This window comes from Globicephala melas, chromosome 16 (assembly GCF_963455315.2).
Source record: "Globicephala melas chromosome 16, mGloMel1.2, whole genome shotgun sequence".
In the NCBI taxonomy this organism is placed as follows: Eukaryota; Metazoa; Chordata; class Mammalia; order Artiodactyla; family Delphinidae; genus Globicephala; species Globicephala melas.
The window spans coordinates 66,685,744-66,704,054 of record NC_083329.1 but is presented as its reverse complement, the minus strand read 5'-3'; positions in this window follow the sequence as shown (position 1 = coordinate 66,704,054).

Below are 18,311 nucleotides of genomic sequence, written 5' to 3'. Positions count from 1 at the left end.
CCTGGAAATGTATCTCCTGGTCAATCTGAATTGAGCAAGGGAAAACTCTGTTGAGAACGCTTGCATTGCTCTAACAGTGTTCAGCATAACAATGATTAAATAGGGCCTCCCTTGAGCTGCTTAATAGGGTAAAGTGGAAAAAGCAGGGCATGGATGTTTGATAGTGTTACATAGAAACACTGGGCTCAAACTGATTAAACAGCAATGTCCCTGTGCTTCTGCATTCTTCAGAAAGTGTCATGGTGCTGCACAATGTAGATCTGTTTTCAGCTTGAACTCCGAAAAGAAACTGAATCTTTCCACCAAGACTATTTATTTGTTTGTTTTTTGTTTATTTTTGCAATGTGAGTCTGATCCAGTTGATTAGGCTCCTGACCAAGCTATGCCAATCAGTGCCTCCTCTGGGGATTTGGAACTGAGGTAAGAGACAAAATTACAGTTACACCCTGTGTCCAGAATATGGCATGTAAAGTCGGGAATCATTGGTAACCATCGACCCTCTGTCATGGGACCCCAGACCCAGAGAAAAACTGTTCACTAAGGAAGAAGAATGAAGCAGATGTCGATGTGCAGGAAGAAGACAATATGAGAGCATGAGACAGAGTGCCTTGAATTCTAGCATTCCCTTCGTTCAACTTGCCTTAGAAAGATTTTTGTTTTGATCCAACACATTGTACTCTGACAGGAACGCAGTCCAAGAACATTTCAGGCAAGACTTTGAGAACTCTGGATTGTAAGTACTATTCTTGACAAGTAAATCAGTGGACAAGAGAAACATAAGGAAACATGGTAAAATATAAACCAACAGGAAGGCTATCATTTCCTCCTGTTTTAAGACATGACCTCAAGAAGCCTCTAGAGGGCAGGAAGGCTAATTTTATTGGGAGACCAACAATTGGGTTTTCTCCATATAATAGATAGCATTTATTGTACAATTACTTTGTGCCTGATGCTCCTCCAAATGTTCTGCATCAATTAAATAATTTAATTTTTGCACAAATCCATTTGATAGATATCATTTTTATCTGTTTTATAAATGACTCAGTCAAAGATACAAAGCAATTAAAAAACTTGCTCAAGGTGATGCAACCATTAAATGCTAGGCAATTACCAAACCAAGGCAATCTCCCTACCCTGGCACTTGTTCACTCATCCACTGGGCTAGCTGCTTCTCATATATTATATACTTGATGTTTTTCTATTGCAATACTATGCCTCTGCAACTCAAGCCAAGGGAAAAATAGGAATTTCAGCTTAAAGAAATACACCAAGTCCCAAGAATGAAACTCTAATTTTCTGGGTATCACATTGTTACAAATAAAATGCCCATCTTTCTAAAGAAACCCTAAAACTAATGTTATGGACTAAATATTTATAACCTCCCCTAAATTCATATTTTGAAATCCTAACCCCCAACGTGATGGTATAAGGAGGTGGGGCCTTTGGGTAGTAATTAAGTCATGAGGGTGGATCCCTGATGAATGAGATTAGTGCCCTTATAAAAGAGACCCAAGTGAGCTCTCTAGCTCTCTTTCTGCTTTGTGAGGACACCATCTACCCAGGATACAGGAAGCAGGTCTCACCAGACACCAAATCTGGCACCTTGATCTTGGACTTCCTAGACTCTAGAACTGCAAGAAATAAAATTTGTTGCCTAACCCATCCAGTTTATGATAATTTGTTATAGCAACTTGAACTAAAACAATTAACAACCCAGTAACAAATTTATACTGAGGCAGCACCTAAAGCTCTCCTTATCTTTGTTCTGGTTGTATTTGCAAAAGAGGAAAAAAATAAAAGATACTGTTGCAGTGTATCTATCACATATGAAACACTGACTTTAAAACTCAGTCAACTATTTTTAATCTAGGCATAGCTCTTGTGATCCATCATTCTGTCTATAAAACACAAGAACTGGGATGACTCAATGGTGTAGTAACTAAGTTAATACAAATTTTAAATAACAAGCTGCTGAGTAGAAAATAAAATGCTATGCAAATGGAGAGCCTAATAATTACTCTGGCTTACAGAAAGAAATAGAATGAAACTCGTATGTGCTACAAATTGCTGGAGATGGGGCACTGGTACTAGCAGTAGAGGGAAAACTATCTAACAAGCATGACACTAACCAACCATATCAGCTCTGTGAACAGATGCCGGGGTTCAAATCTGTACCTTAGCAGATCTACAATTAAGGCATATTGTATTGTCTCTCAAAACCTAAGTTTTCTCATCTGTAAAGCAATGTTAATGATAACATATGCTTCTGAGAGTTGTTACAAGGATCACGTGAAAGTACATGTTACTGTAATATGTGGAATATGATGATTGTTAATGGATGTTAGCCAATATTAACAGCACCATGCTTGGCTCTACTTCTTTTGAAACGATATTAAAGCAGTTCCCTTTACTTCTCTAGGAAGATAACCATTACATATGAAAAATGCCAACATCTTTGATATGGAGGGAAAATTAGTGAAAGATGGAAGACTAAGTAAAAACACAATTTTTTTCTGTCTCGATTTATTTAATAATAGGTGATAAGTAATCAAATGTAGCAGAACATACAGTGATCCCAAGTTCATATTTATAAGTAATCAACTTCAGTGGCATGATTTACAATTGCAGTTTTTGCTTTCTATTTTCAAGTTTTACAGAAAGTGTGTTTTGGCAGGAGGTGGAGGTAAAGAGGAAGAAAGCAAGAAAACAAGAAATTTCAGGGACATTTTGCATGTTAGAATCCTCCCACCGGGGGCTTCCTTGGCGGCGCAGTGGTTAGGAATCCGCCTGCCAATGCAAGGGACATGGGTTCAAGCCCTGGTCCGGGAAGATCCCACATGCTGCCGAGCAACTAGGCCCGTGCGCCACAACTACTGAGCCTGCGTTCTAGAGCCCGCGAGCTACAACTACTGAGCCCACATGCCACAACTACTGAAGCCCGCGTGCCTAGAGCCCGTGCTCCGCAACAAGAGAAGCCACCGCAGTGAGAAGCCCATGCAACACAACGGAGAGTAGTCCCCATTCGCTGCAACCAGAGAAAGCTTGCGCCCAGCAACGAAGACCCAACACAGCCAAAAATAAATAAATAAATAAAAAACAAAAAAGAAGAATCCTCCCACCCGGACTGTTTCTTACCCTATTTAAATTTTTTTTCCTTTGTTAGGTATAAAAAACCCACTAATTTTAAAAGGGAATGAAATGTACAGGTGAAACAGAATGCTCTGGGATTTACCCATCTACAAGCAGAAATATGCCACATTTCTAGTAATACCTCAGATATCAAAGCAACATGCCGTCTTGAATTCAACTAGCAGGGAGACAAGTGTTTTTCCAGAATCTCCTCCTTCTTTTGTCTTACTATATTCTCAACAATCCCAAGAATGTTCACTCCAAGACTCTACAAGTCTCTGAATTCCAAGTTAGCATTTTTTTTCTTTTCTTTCTTTGTTTTTTTTAATCCAGGATGGAGAAGCAGAAAGATAGAAAGATCCTGGATTCCTAAACACATCAATGAGCCACTGGTTGAGTCTTGAAATCTATCACCCAGATTACTCATTGTGTGGGGAAAATAACCCCTTTCTTGTTGTCAGATTTTTCTATTGTTTGCTGACAAGAACATCTCTAACAGGCAGAGACTAATGACACTAAGTGTTTTTATATACCAGAAACTTCTCGTCTCCCCCAAATAGAAGTGAGCTATAACTTGGTCAGAAACTTATTAAATCATATGTAACAGGAGTGGCCAAGGTACAGTTAAGCACAGCTGCCCAGTTTATTTCCAGGGAACATTCCAAACTATGATACTGAGTCTGACCCACTGTGCCATACTGTTTTCCTTATTTGAGGAAATTTGCTTCTAAATCCCAATCATTCCACAACAAATGCTGTTTTCTGGGATCTCTCTTCCATCAAAAATAGATTTTTTAAAATGAATCACAAATATGAACAACGTTCATGAAACATCATATGAAAGTCCTGGGAATATAACAGGGTAGCTCTTTTAAGGACTCTTGAAGCTTCCATCTTATTTAGCAGTTTTCAAATTTTCTAAGGTACTATTGTCGGCTTGTCTCCTAGAAAATACAAAGGATTTAGGGGTGGTTTTTAATAACCCCACAGATCAGCCTATCAGAATTTCAGTCTTGATCTAGCCTAGTGCTACAGCAAATCCAAAAAGTCTTCTAGGACTGTAAGATGCAGGAAAGGAAGATAAGCTCATTATTAGAAACATTAAAAAAATATATGATTCCACACATTTTTTTCATTCATAGATTTGTATTATTTCATAATTTTATCATTATGGCTATGGCTTTGTGTTTTGCTTATATTTGATTTCACTTAATATTCTTTTCGATCATCAATCCTTATATATCTATATTTTAAGTATTACATATAATTTACAGGTGAGGTATCTGTTTATCCAGAGCATTCACATCTTTACCTTGCAAATGGAAAAGCCCTGATTAAATATAAACTTTTTTTTTAAAAAACATCATTTTCAACCTCCAATTCCTCCCTCTAAAAAGAAAAAAAAAAATACACTCACAGAATCCTGTCTATTTCTCTTCATTTTCTTCTGCTGTAGATCAGATTTCCCATTCCCCAGATAGCTTGGTTTTCTAACTTGTGAAAATCACATAGTCACCATTAATTCTAAATACAATGTTAGACTCCCATGCTTCAAATTAAGGTGAATTATTTTAATGTAATTATTCTAGTGGTTTCATTATGAAATCAGTCAAAATGAGACATAAAAAGCAAAATTGTCAAAATATTTGAGTTTGGACAAAAGAAAGGCAGACATTTCTTGAATTCTTCTGATGCACTAAAAAAACAACATCTATAATTCAGAGAACACTCCTACTGACTTCTCCACAAACAATGAAAAATTCTGTTTCAAACAGAGGTAATTAGTCAGTGATTAAGAGACAGAGAGTAATTAGTACAAGAGAGTTGCCTTTGTTTGTATAAGAGCTGCCAGTCCAGAAAAGGAAGACTTTGGAGAAAAAAAAATTTAATGAATTATCTAAAGTTTTAAAGTTAATTGATTCCAAAGTTAAAAGTTCAAAACTATCAGCACAAAAGTATAAAGTAAGTCAGCGTAAGTACACCCTTTAATATGTGGCTTGCACAGGGGATACTTTCCCACATCCTCAGGTGCCTTGTCTCCTCACCATTCAGTTTCACTCACAAATGCCTTCTCTTCAGCTGGGGTTCCCTGATCGCCCTAGCTAAAGTAGATCCCACCTCTTTACTCTGCCTTCTCTTGTTCACAGTATTTATCAGAAACTGAAATTATATTATGATGCATTTTCTTCTTGGTTGATTATCTGTCTCTCCCACTAGAATATAAGTTTCATGGTGACAGAATGTTTATTGTGGTCCAAGGTGTAATTCCAGTACCTTTAATGGTGCCTGGAACATATTAGGTGGTTAATGAAACTTCTGTTGACAAATGAATATGTAATAGCTGAAGGAGATTCTTTGTTTACAAAGATCCAAGGGGGTTAAAAGAATGAGATGTTGCAAAAGATTTTATTCTTGGTAACATCTGTATGAGGTTTTTTTAGGGATGTCTGGAAATAATGGATAGAATCAATGTGCATTACTTACCTGAGACTTTATTAATGAGCCCAAATGATACCTCCTCCCAGAAGGCTTCCTAATTAACTGGATTAATGAATTCCTCATAAATGTTCATCGACAGAGGAATTGATAAAGAAGATGTGCTACATATATACAACAGAATATTACTCGGCCATAACAAAGAATGAAATAATGCCATTTGCAGTGACATGGATGGACCTAGAGACTGTTATTCTGAGTGAAATAAGTCAGACAAAGACAAATATCATATGATATCGCTTATATGTGGAATCTAAAATAATGGTACAAATGAACCTATGTACAAAACAGAAATAGAGCCACAGATGTAGAAAACAAACTTATGGTTACCAAGGGGGAAAGCGCGGGTGGGGGGAGGGATAAATTGGGAGATTGGGATTGACATATACACACGACTATATATAAAACGGACAACTAATAAGAACCTACTGTATAGCACAGGGAACTCTACTCAACACTCTGTAATGACCTATATGGGAAAAGAATCTAAAAAAGAGTACATATATGTAACCGATTCACTTTGCTGTACAACTGAAACTAACACAACATTGTAAATCAACTACTCCAATAAAAATTAATTTTAAAAAATCAGTTCCTCAACTGTGATTGAAAGTCCCTTGTTCATTTGTGCTCCTTCAATAGTAACCATTCAGTGGTGAAGATCAGGTCCAATTAGATCTTTTATTAATTTTCCAGATAAAAATTGCATATATTTAAGGTGTAGAACGTGATGATTTGATACACATAGTGAAATGATCACTATAGTCGACCTAATTGCTATTATCTTCTCCTCACATAGTTACCTTGTGTGTGTGATGAGAGGACCTCAAATCTACTCTCTTAGCAAATTTCCAGTGTTCAGTATAGTACACTGTTAGTGGGAATGTAAATTGGTAGAGCCATTATGGAAAATGATTCATCTTTATAATTGCCTTAGTACCTAACACTGTATATAGTATCAGTGCCTTAAAAAAGTCTCACTGAATGAATAACTCAAACCATCACAGGATGCAAAGTTTCTTCTGATGAAAACATTCTTCCTTCAAGTGTTTATTAAAGACCTCTGCCCAACATCAATGCTGTCCAAACTTGAAAGCGGAGTTCTTCAATATGCTCCATTTCTCTTTATGGCCCTGTGCACAGGCATTTCTACACCAGGGTGATTGAAGCAGTTAGACTATTTTCACAACACAGTTTATAAAATAACATTGTCACTTTCTATATCTGGTGTCCTTTTATAAGTGTTCCCTGCTTCCACTACCCCAATACCAATCACGTTAATAAGAAAAATATATGTACAGCACGGGTGAACCAGTAAAAACTGCCATAACTTCCCTTATGTCTGCCTATCCTCCTGTTGTAGGCAAACAAATGTATTTCCCAGTCTCCCCCAGAAGATCACAATTGTCTAAAGATACAGTGAGATCCAAATCTTTTCATATCAAGAAAAACACTGGGCGGAGATCACGTTCCTCCCCACAGATACACCAGAAATACATCTACGCGTGGAACAATTCCTACAGAGCATCTACTGAACGCTGGCAGAAGACCTCAGACCTCCCAAAAGGCAAGAAACCCCCCACGTACCTGGGTAGGGCAAAAGAAAAAACTAAACAGAGACAAAAGGATAGGGACGGGTCCTGCACCAGCGGGAGAGAGCTGTGAAGGAGGAAAAGTGTCCACACACTAGGAAGCCCCTTCGCGGGTGGAGACTTCGGGAGGCGGAGTGGGGGAGCTTGGGAGCCGCGGAGGAGAGCACAGCAACATGGGTGCGGAGGGCAAAGCGGACAGATTCCAGCGCAGAGGATCGGGCCGACCGGAACTTGCCAGCCGAGAGGCTTGTCTGCTCGCCCGCCGGGGCGGGCGGGACTGGGAGCTGAGGCTCCGGCTTTTGTCGGAGCGCCGGGAGAGGACTGAGGTTGGCGGCGTGAACACAGCCTGCGGGGCGTTGGTGCACCGCGGCTGGCCGGGAGAGAGTCCGGGGAGAAGTCTGGAACTGCCGAAGAGGCAAGAGACTTTTACGTCCCTCTTTGTTTCCTGGTGCACGAGGAGAGGGGATTAAGAACGCTGCTTGAGAGAGCTCCAGGGACGGGCGCGAGCCGCGGCTAGGGGTGCGGAGCCCAGAGACGGACGTGGCTAGGGCCGCCCAGAGCGGCTAGGGCCGCTGCTGCCGCCACCGGGAGGCCTGTGTGCGAACACAGGTCACTGGCCACGCGCCCTTCCGGGGAGCCTGTGCAGCCCGCCACTGCCGGGGTCCCGGGACCCAGGGACAACTCCCCCGGGAGAACGCACAGGCGCGCCTCAGGCTGCAACGTCTCGCAGGCCTCTGCCGCCGCAGGCCCGCCCCACACTCCGTGCCCCTCCCTACCCCCGGGCCTGAGTGAGCCAGAGCCTCCGAATCAGCGGCTCCTTTAACCCCGTCCTGTCTGAGCAAAGAACAGACGCCCTCCGGCGACCTACACGCACAGGCGGGGCTAAATCCAAAGCTGAGCCCCTGGGAGCTGTGAGAACAAAGAAGAGAAAGGGAAATCTCTCCCAGCAGCCTCAGAAGCAGCGGATTAAAGCTCCACAATCAACTTGATGTACCCTGCATCTGTGGAATACCTGAATAGACAACCAATCATCCCAAATTAAGGAGCCCTGTGGATGAAAGGCTCTTGGTGCTGCAGCCAGGAGTCAGTGCTGTGCCTCTGAGGTGGGAGAGCCAACTTCAGGACACTGGTCCACAAGAGGCCTCCCAGCTGCACATAATATCAAACAGCAAAAATTTCCGAGAGATCTCCATCTCAACGCCAGCACCCAGCTTCACTCAACGACCAGCAAGCTACAGTGCTGGACATCCTATGCCAAACAACTAGCAAGACAGGAACACAACCCCACCCATTAGCAGAGAGGCGGCCCAAAATCATAATAAGTCTACAGACACCCCAAAACACACCACCAGACGTGGACCTGCACACCAGAAAGACAAGATCTAGCCTCATCCACCAGAACACAGGCACTAGTACCCTCCACCAGGAAGCCTACACAACCCACTGAACCAACCTTAGCCACTGGGGACAGACACAAAAAACAACAGGAACTACGAACCTTCAGCCTGCAAAAAAGGAGACCCCAAACACAGTAAGATAAGCAAAATGAAAAGACAGAAAAACACACAGCAGATGAAGGAGCAAGATAAAAACCCATCAGACCTAACAAATGAAGAGGAAATAGGCAGTCTACCTGAAAAAGAATTCAGAATAATGATAGTAAGGTTGATCCGAAATCTTGGAGATAGAATGGACAATAGAATGGACAAAATGCAAGAATCAGTTAACAAGGACCTAGAAGAACTAAAGATGAAACAAGCAACGATGAACAACACAATAAATGAAATTAAAAGTACTCTAGATGGGATCAATAGCAGAATAACTGAGGCAGAAGAACGGATAAGTGACCTGGAAGATAAAATAGTGGAAATAACTACTGCAGAGCAGAATAAAGAAAAAAGAATGAAAAGAACTGAGGACAGTCTCAGAGACCTCTGGGACAACATTAAACGTACCAACATTCGAATTATAGGGGTTCCAGAAGAAGAAGAGAAAAAGAAAGGGACTGAGAAAATATTTGAAGAGATTATAGTTGAAAACTTCCCTAATATGGGAAAGGAAATAGTTAATCAAGTCCAGGAAGCACAGAGAGTCCCATACAGGATAAATCCAAGGAGAAATACGCCAAGACACATATTAATCAAACTGTCAAAAATTAAATACAAAGAAAACATATTAAAAGCAGCAAGGGAAAAACAACAAATAACACACAAGGGAATCCCCATAAGGTTAACAGCTGATCTCTCAGCAGAAACTCTGCAAGCCAGAAGGGAATGGCAGGACATATTGAAAGTGTTGAAAGAGAAAAACCTGCAACCAAGATTACTCTACCCAGCAAGGATCTCATTCAGATTTGATGGAGAAATTAAAACCTTTAGAGACAAGCAAAAGCTGAGAGAGTTCAGCACCACCAAACCAGCTCTACAACAACTGCTAAAGGAACTTCTCTAGGCAAGAAACACAAAAGAAGGAAAAGACCTACAATAACAAACCCAAAACAAACAAACAAAATATATTCTTTAACAAAACAAAATATATTCTTTAACAGAATATATATGGAACTGATAGAATCCTCATGATATTGGACTATTAAGTTGTGTTTCAGGTTTTTTTCTGGGGAATTTGGGATAAATTAGTAATAGGCATAAAAGAACAACAAGAAACGATGAAAAAAGAGGGGATTACTATCCCCCTAAAAATGATGCACAATAACATAATGTAATTGTTGAAAATTCCATGGATAAGAAAGGAACAATGTTCTTATAGTTATAAATGTAAACACTGAATGTTAATTTAACAAAAATTGTGATATGTTTTGGGAGTATGGGGTAAGGGGACAGCAGGAAGTGGTCAGGAGGGTGATACAAGCAAAGTAAAATCTCAGTGTCAATTTAAAGTCAAAATATAATATCAAAGTTTGAAAAAGCAAGACATATATGTACGTGTGTGTGTGTATATATATACACATACATACATACTACAGAACAAAAATGATTTAAAATGGTACCCTCTGAAAAGTAGAATTTGAGAGTTGGAAGAGATAGGGTAAAGGAGTCCTGTTTATCTTTATAGGACTAGTAGGACTATCTGACTTTGTTTAAACTGTGGACATATATTATCTGGATAAAATTAAATTAGAAAAAAGACCCAGCAGTGTCATGCAAAACCTTTAGTACAACTGTGCCCAACTGAGGTTACTTTTTTTTTTTTTAATCTATTTTGAACATCCCTCTGTAAGAAAATCTTAAACCTAGGGGATTTTTTTCATGCCATTCATAATATGAGACACATTTCTTTTAATCCAGCAGTATTTAATCAAGGAATACAGATCATTTAACTAACACAAAAGAGCATTTTATACACTGCAGAGTCAATAAAATGAATATTATAATATCTTCTCTTTTACATTACCTATATGAATGTTTTTTTAAATTCATTGTGTACATAAATTACCAGGGGATCTTGTTAAAATGCAGATTCTGATTCTGAAGGTCTGAGGTAGAGCCTAAGTTCCTGTACTATAAACAAATGCTCAGATGATATTGATTCTGATGGTCCCAGGACTATACTTAAACTACCAATACCACTGTATACCATTTTGCCTCTCCACACTGAAAATAAAAGTTGAATGTGTTTACTCCAAAATAAATAAATAAATAAATAAAAAAAAAAAAAAAGAAAAACACTGAAGGAGAGAGTTAAGTAAAACTCTTGCTAACTTAATCAGTTATGAAAGCAAAATGAACTCTATGATTTTTAAATTAAGTTGAATATCTACACATTTCTGTACTGTCACAAACCTGAAACAAAGTCATTGTAATTAATCTTCCATCATGTCTTGTACTTTATATCTAATATTTTAGATCATAGATAAAAATATACTTTTGAGTGAAGCTATTTCTCATTTATAGTGCATGTCGGAACCATAGAACAAAGTTGGAGGTGAAGATTCCACAGATTTTTACTGATGTATAAAAGGCATTTCAATATTTACTTTCTAAAAGCAATATACATATTCTCTTTAGTGAATAATGAGATTATTTTTTTTTTTTTTTTGCGGTACGCGGGCCTCTCACTGCTGTGGTCTCTCCCGTCGCGGAGCAACAGGCTCCGAACGCGCAGGCTCAGCGGCCATGGCTCACGGGCCCAGCCGCTCCGGGGCACGAACCCGCGTCCTCTGCATCGGCAGGCGGACTCCCAACCACTGCGCCACCAGGGAAGCCCGAGATTACCTTTTAATGAACCTCATTTTCTAGGGAAAAAATTAACCCTTTCTAATTATTCAAAGAAATATTTTAAATTATATTATTATATGTCAAAGCTTAATAGAGATTTTTCCCCTAAAATTATCCTTTAGAAGTAATAGAAGTCACCTTATGTTTATAAAAAATACTCTCTACATAAATATTCTTACACTAGAGTGGCATGTTCAAGGTCACTATATTTTGAATAAAACTATCTGAAGAGATATTAATATAAACAACCCTCTATTAATACCACATTTGGATCATTAAAGCAATTAGATGTATAGTGGAAAAAAGCAAAAAGTAAAAATAAATATGTCATAGAAATTTAAAACATGTAACAATATTAGGGCTCTGATATTTACAATTTCAAATGCTGTATATGTCCATACACAAGCATTTTCAATCAACTTAAAAATAGGATAGGAGAATTGGGTGCCATGCAGACCAGGGAATATTTTTAGGTCCAATTTCACATTCATTCACAAGACAACCATGGGCCACACCTGGTAACAGGTTCTGTCAGCAGGACAATGTCAAACATTCCACATCAATGACAGTAGTCCTGACAGCAATTCATACAGCAGTCAACACAGCCCCCCAAGTGACAGTAAGATGTGGGAGGAAGATTCATCTTGGTCAAACACAAAAGGCGGCCTGCCCTAAAAGCCTTACGCCCTACAGGAAACAATATGTCTTGTAAGAACCTATAGTCATAATTTATAGCCACCCTGGAAGCCCACGCCCAGTTACAAGAATCACCACATTATTGAAGCCTAAAAGTATAATGCACTTGTCAGTAATTTAGAGTTCATTAACAGTTTCTCTCACTACAAAGGCTATTTGTCAATCTGTGGCAAACAATGTTGCTAATAATACAGCTATTCTACCTTTATCCAGCTCCTAGGGGGAGAAATGTTGATTAATTGAATCATAACTATTCAAATGGAAAAAAATCAGACTGAAGGAAACTCTATAGGTCAAATGCCCCAAGTTCTTCAACAAATACATAAGGAAAATACAGTTATAGACTGAAAAAAATTAATAGACACTGATTTTTATAAAATGGTCAAGACTAAAGTAGAATCTAGGGGATGCACACTTAAAGAAATCTTAAGTTACCAGCTACTGTAAATGTCAGTACTGCATTTCATTTTGGAAGGCAAAGGGTTTAAAATTGTGTCAAAGCACGTGGAAAGCTCTCTGAGGTGGCTAGAAAAGTACTATTCCCTTTTTTTTTCAGTAAAATATACATAAAATTTATCCTCTTAACCATTTTTTGATGAATACACCAGATTTTATTTAACTTTTCCCCCTACCGTCAGATTTTTAGATATTGCTATTTTTAAACCATTACAAAGAATGCTATAATTACAAAGAAGCCTGTTTATGGCTGCCCCCTTTTCATTTTTTGTACTTTTAAAAATTAAGCAAAATATATTTAATAAGGAAAACTTGGAGAGTACAGATAGACATGGAGAAGGAAATTAAAAATGCTCATCATGCCCCCACTGGAAACAGAAGTTTTCATTATTGTTACATAGCTACAGTTGAAAGAACTCTGATGTAGGGACGGTTAGTATCAATCTCTTCGTGTGTACCTTTTCCTAATTAATTATCATATATTTCCCGATAAATATGAACTACTACTGTGTATACATACAGCTTTGTACCTTGCTTTTGTCACTTAATATTTTGTGGTCTAATATTTCCATGTCTCTGACAGGGATCCTAGCACCTTTTCTAACAACTACACAGCATCCGTTTCATGGACAAACTATAATGTATATAACCCCCTCATTACCCTGTTCAATTTAGACAAAAAGTAAACAACGTAAGTGAATCATGGCCACCTTAAAGGCAGGTAGCACTGAAAGCAAGTCAATCCTTCCTTTTGTTTGCATTTTGGTCACTTTCAGAAAGAAGAAAGAACTGCAAGGACTTTAACCATTTTTAAGCACACGGTTCAGTAACATTAAGTACATTCACACTGCCATGAAGCCATCACCAGGATCCATCTCCAGAATTTATCACTCCAAACTGAAGCACTGTACTCATTAAACAATAACTTCACCATGCTTCCTTCCCCCAGGCCCTGGTAACCACCATTCTACATTCAGTCTCTATGAATCTAACTATTTTAGGTACCTCATATAAGTGCAATCATCCTTTAGTGTCTGGATTATTTCACTAAGCACAGTGTCTTCAAGGTTCATCCATGTTGTAGCATCTATCAAAATTTTATCCTTTTAAAGATGGAATAATATTCCTGTGTATGTGTGCATGTATACACCACTTTTTGTTTATTCATTCATCTGTGATGAACACTTGGGTTGCTTCTACCTTTGAACTATTGTGAATAATGATGCTGTGAACATCAGTGTATAAATATCTGTTCAAGTCCCCATTTTCAATTCTTTTGGACATAGATCCAGAAGTGCAATTTCTAGATCATATGGTAATTCAGTGTTTAAATTTTCTGAGGACCTGCCATGATGTTTTTGAAAAGTGCTATTTCTTAAAGTGGGTTTATAGTTATAAGAAGTATAAGACAAAATGATCTTACAGCTAGACTGGGATAGCTTTATGCTTACCTCCCAGGACAGCTGGCAGTGTGGTATTGACTCAGCCAGGAACGTGTGGGCTACTGATTTATGATGACTATTTAAAGTTCAAAACTCCTCAGCTTACACTCAGGGCCAGCTTATCTATGGATAACTTAAATCTGGTGTAACTGCTTCAACAGCATGTTTGGCCTTAGCATTCCTGCAACCAAGATTTTTCATACACATATTGGAGGTTCATAATCTGGAAGCAAAATGCATCCTTTGTAACTAAGAAATGACGCTGGGAAATTGCACCTAGAAGTCTCTTGGGACCCTGATATGTGCCTGCATTTTCTTTCTTCTACTACTGTACTTTTTGCCTTCCATGAATAGGCTCTATGGAGTCTTGTGAGTCCTTTCCGTTATTCAAACCTGTGTAGCTATTGCAAAAGGAAAATTGCCATATATTTGCCTTGTGTACTTTTATCTGTATAGTTTTCTTAAAAATAGAAAAGGTTAAAAACAGAGTATTTCCACTAACCAGAATTCCTACCCCATACCCTTTCCCAATCACTAAACCCCTCCTCACAGATGTTAACAACTGTCATTACTTCTATACCTATTAATTAATTTTGCCTGTTTTTAAATCCTACATATGGAACCATACAGGATGTACTCTTGTGCCTTGCTTCATAATTTGCTTCATGAATTCTCCTGCTGTATTCAATTATCTGAATATGACAAAATACATTCGCCTACTCTACTGTTGACAAATATTTGTGTTTCTAGTTTCAAGCTATCATGAGTAGTGCTGCCATGAACTGTATATATCAATTGGCAAAATACGTATACATTTCTGTTGAATATACCTAGCAGTGTAATTGCATATATTCTGCTCTTCATGTCCTGTTTAAGAAATTTTTGCCTACACTGAAATCATTTGCTTAAGCATTCTTCTAAAAGCTTTTTTGTAACTCCTTTTACATTTAGGTCTCAACCCATCTAAACTGGTGTGAGATGAGGGTCAAGATACATTTACTTTTCTACATGGATATCCAACTGACACAGAAGCATTTATCAAAAAGATAATTCTTTCCCACTGCACTTTTGTGACGTCTGTAAAAATCAAGGATGATAGAAAGATAGATAGATAGGTAATAGAAAAGATGAGACAAATAAATAGAAATAGGTTTAGATATAGATGTAAATGTAAATACATATAGATAGAGCTGTTCTGAATTTTCTATTCTGCCACAAAGGTTACATTATCTTAATTACTGAGCTTCATTATAATTCTTTTTTTTTTTTTTTTTAATTGCGGTACGTGGGCCTCTCACTGTTGTGGCCTCTCCCGTTGCGGAGCACAGGCTCCGGACGCGCAGGCTCAGCGGCCATGGCTCACGGGCCCAGCCACTCCGTGGCATGTGGGATCTTCCCGGACCCGGGCATGAACCCGTGTCCCCTGCATCGGCAGACGGACTCTCAACCACTGCGCCACCAGGGAAGCCCTATTATAATTCTTAATATGAGGTAGTATAAATCCTCTTTATTCTTCTTTTTCAAGATTGTTTTGCTTATTCTTGGCATTTGCATTTCCATATGAATTTTAGAATCAGCCCATCAACTTCCATACACACACAGAAGTTACTGTTGGGGTTTTAAGTAGGGTTACATTGAATTTATTGAATTTGAGGAGAATCACCTTTATAATATCAAGTCATACATTCTGAACACATGGTATGCATCTCCATTTATTTGGACTATCTTTAAATTAAGTCAGTGATATGTCTTATTTTTGTAGTGTGGTCTTTCATATTATTTACTAGATTTATTCCTAATATTTGAGTATATCTCTTCTCTCCTTTTTAAATTTGCATTCTACTGATCTATGTTCCCACTCAATAAACTCATATATTGAATACTTCATTTCAATTTTTGTATTTTTCTGTTCTGGAATTTTCATTTTATCCCTTTCATGGAAAGGGATAAAATTATTTTCTCTGATAAAATTATCAATCATGTTATCTATTCTCTTGACTATATTAATAATTATTTCAAGATTTGTACCTAAAAACTTTCATATCTAGATCTTTTATGGATCTATTTCTCTCCTCTGTTTTATTTTCTATTGGTGCCTTTTTTTTTTTTTTTTTTGTATTTCTGATTCTAAATATTTTGCTTGAAATACTCTAGAGATTTTGGGCAACAGAATTTTCCTCCATTGATTTTACCCTCTGAGAAGCAGAAGAGGGACAGATCCTTCCAATCCAATCAGGGGCTGAACTGATTTGAAGCTGGGTTTGGAGTGTTGCTCTGAGTTGAATTCTGCTTTGCCCTGTGTCTTACATGTAACTCTCCAAAGTTTCCAACTGAGTGTATCCTGGAGATCTTGGCATTCCTGTCCTTAGATTATATGTCTTCTAAGCTCTATGAGAGTGCCTAAAACTGTATTCTGCTTTTCATTCTCTTTCTGTTCAACTTCATAGTCTCTGGCTCTGGCTTGCCAAATCAGCAAATACGTAGAAGGGAAAAAGGTGAGTTCTCTCTGCACCTGCTTTCTCTCCAAGCTCTTGGCCCCTTAAGTCTTGGATTCTTTAGCAATCCCAAATATAAACATTTTACTCTCTATGCCTATAATACTATCTAAAGCTCTTCGGACTTTTCTGCTCTTTAGTTTCTTGCCTCTGTCTATGTTCTCAGACTTTTGACTTCTACCATAAACTGGCAAATGCTCTGAGAGAATAACCACATTCAGAACATTAGATTTAATAGAACTCATTTGGAACTTATTGTTTAATGAAAGAAAAAAAAGAATCAACAGAGTGCTTATCACTCAGAAAATCCCCCATAAATATTTCTCTCAAACCAGATTTTGATACATGCTAACTGGTAGAAAGATGGAGGTTACACTCCCTGAAAATTTCCAGAAGAACAGTTATTTTTCCCATATAAGTTCAGACCTTTATGTTTCAGCAATCTATGTTCCTAAGGGCATGATTGATAAAGTCTTGTAAGTGATAAAGCATAGTTACACATGCCTAACTAGAAGGTCACCCCAGTGAGGCATGACATATTTATGGTTCTTTTTTGGCCTGTCCTGTCATATCTGTTACTCACTTCTATCTTTTTATTTAATTAATTCTTAAGAGTTCTCTCAGTATATTTTGTATATTCACTCTGTGACTAATAAATTCATTATATTTTATCAGTTAGCTATTTGAAATTGGAATATATTAAATTTGCTATTAAAAAAATCTCTAGCTATAAAAACAAAAGATATCTAAAAAAGAAAAGAAGCATATCCTTTTAAATATTGATTTATATTAATGTGTTTACAAATATTTATTAAGCAAATACTATGTGTCAGACATGGGAGGAAAAAATGACAAAGAAGAGAGATATAGTTTCTGTATTTATGGAGACTGCCTCCTAAAAAAAGAAAACATTCATAGGTTCAAAATGAAATTCATAGAAAATGTTTTGTGTTCTGTACTTACACATGGAAGAATAACCTTACATCTACTTAAGCTATCAATAAATTAATGCTTAGAAAGTATTTAAATATATACAAATAAAAAATGAACTAATATGTAAATTCTGTAATTATCAATGTTGTCCTGAAATATCAATATGAACATGCATGTCATAAATGAAATATAAGTTCTTTAATAGCTGATGACTTGGACCTTCTTAAAATTATTCTGTCCAAGATGGGACCTTTGACAAATCTTACAGGATATTTCTGATTCCTCACAGAAAACACTTCAAAAGAATCAAATAATTAATATTCACATTCCATATTCACAGCCTATTCAATACAATTTTTTAAAAGGAAAAAAGACATCTTTAATTAAAAAGAAAGTTAAAAGAGTAGGAGGAACTAAAATGTGCTCAACTTCAATGACACTATTAGAAAATAGTTATTTCAAAAACAGCTTATCTGTTGAAAGCTGGCAAACTACCAGGATCCTGATTGTTATAAGTAATTTTATAACTGCTTTAAGCAGATAAATTGAACAAAGAGAAATTAATTTCAGTCATACAATGACTCATCATCTTTTCAAAATGAAGTATCTTCTGCAATATAGTTCTTTTTACATTGTGTTTGTAACAGGAATTCGTGAGCAAATAGTAAATTCTTGTTTTGAAACGTTCATTGTGAGATCTGGACTGATAATGTCTTATCATATTAGGGTTTTATTCTTTTTCATCTTTTTAACTTTTACCAGGACGATGCACATATGCAAACCACCCCCCATGCACACACACACAAACACACACATACACAGACACGGAGAGGTGGC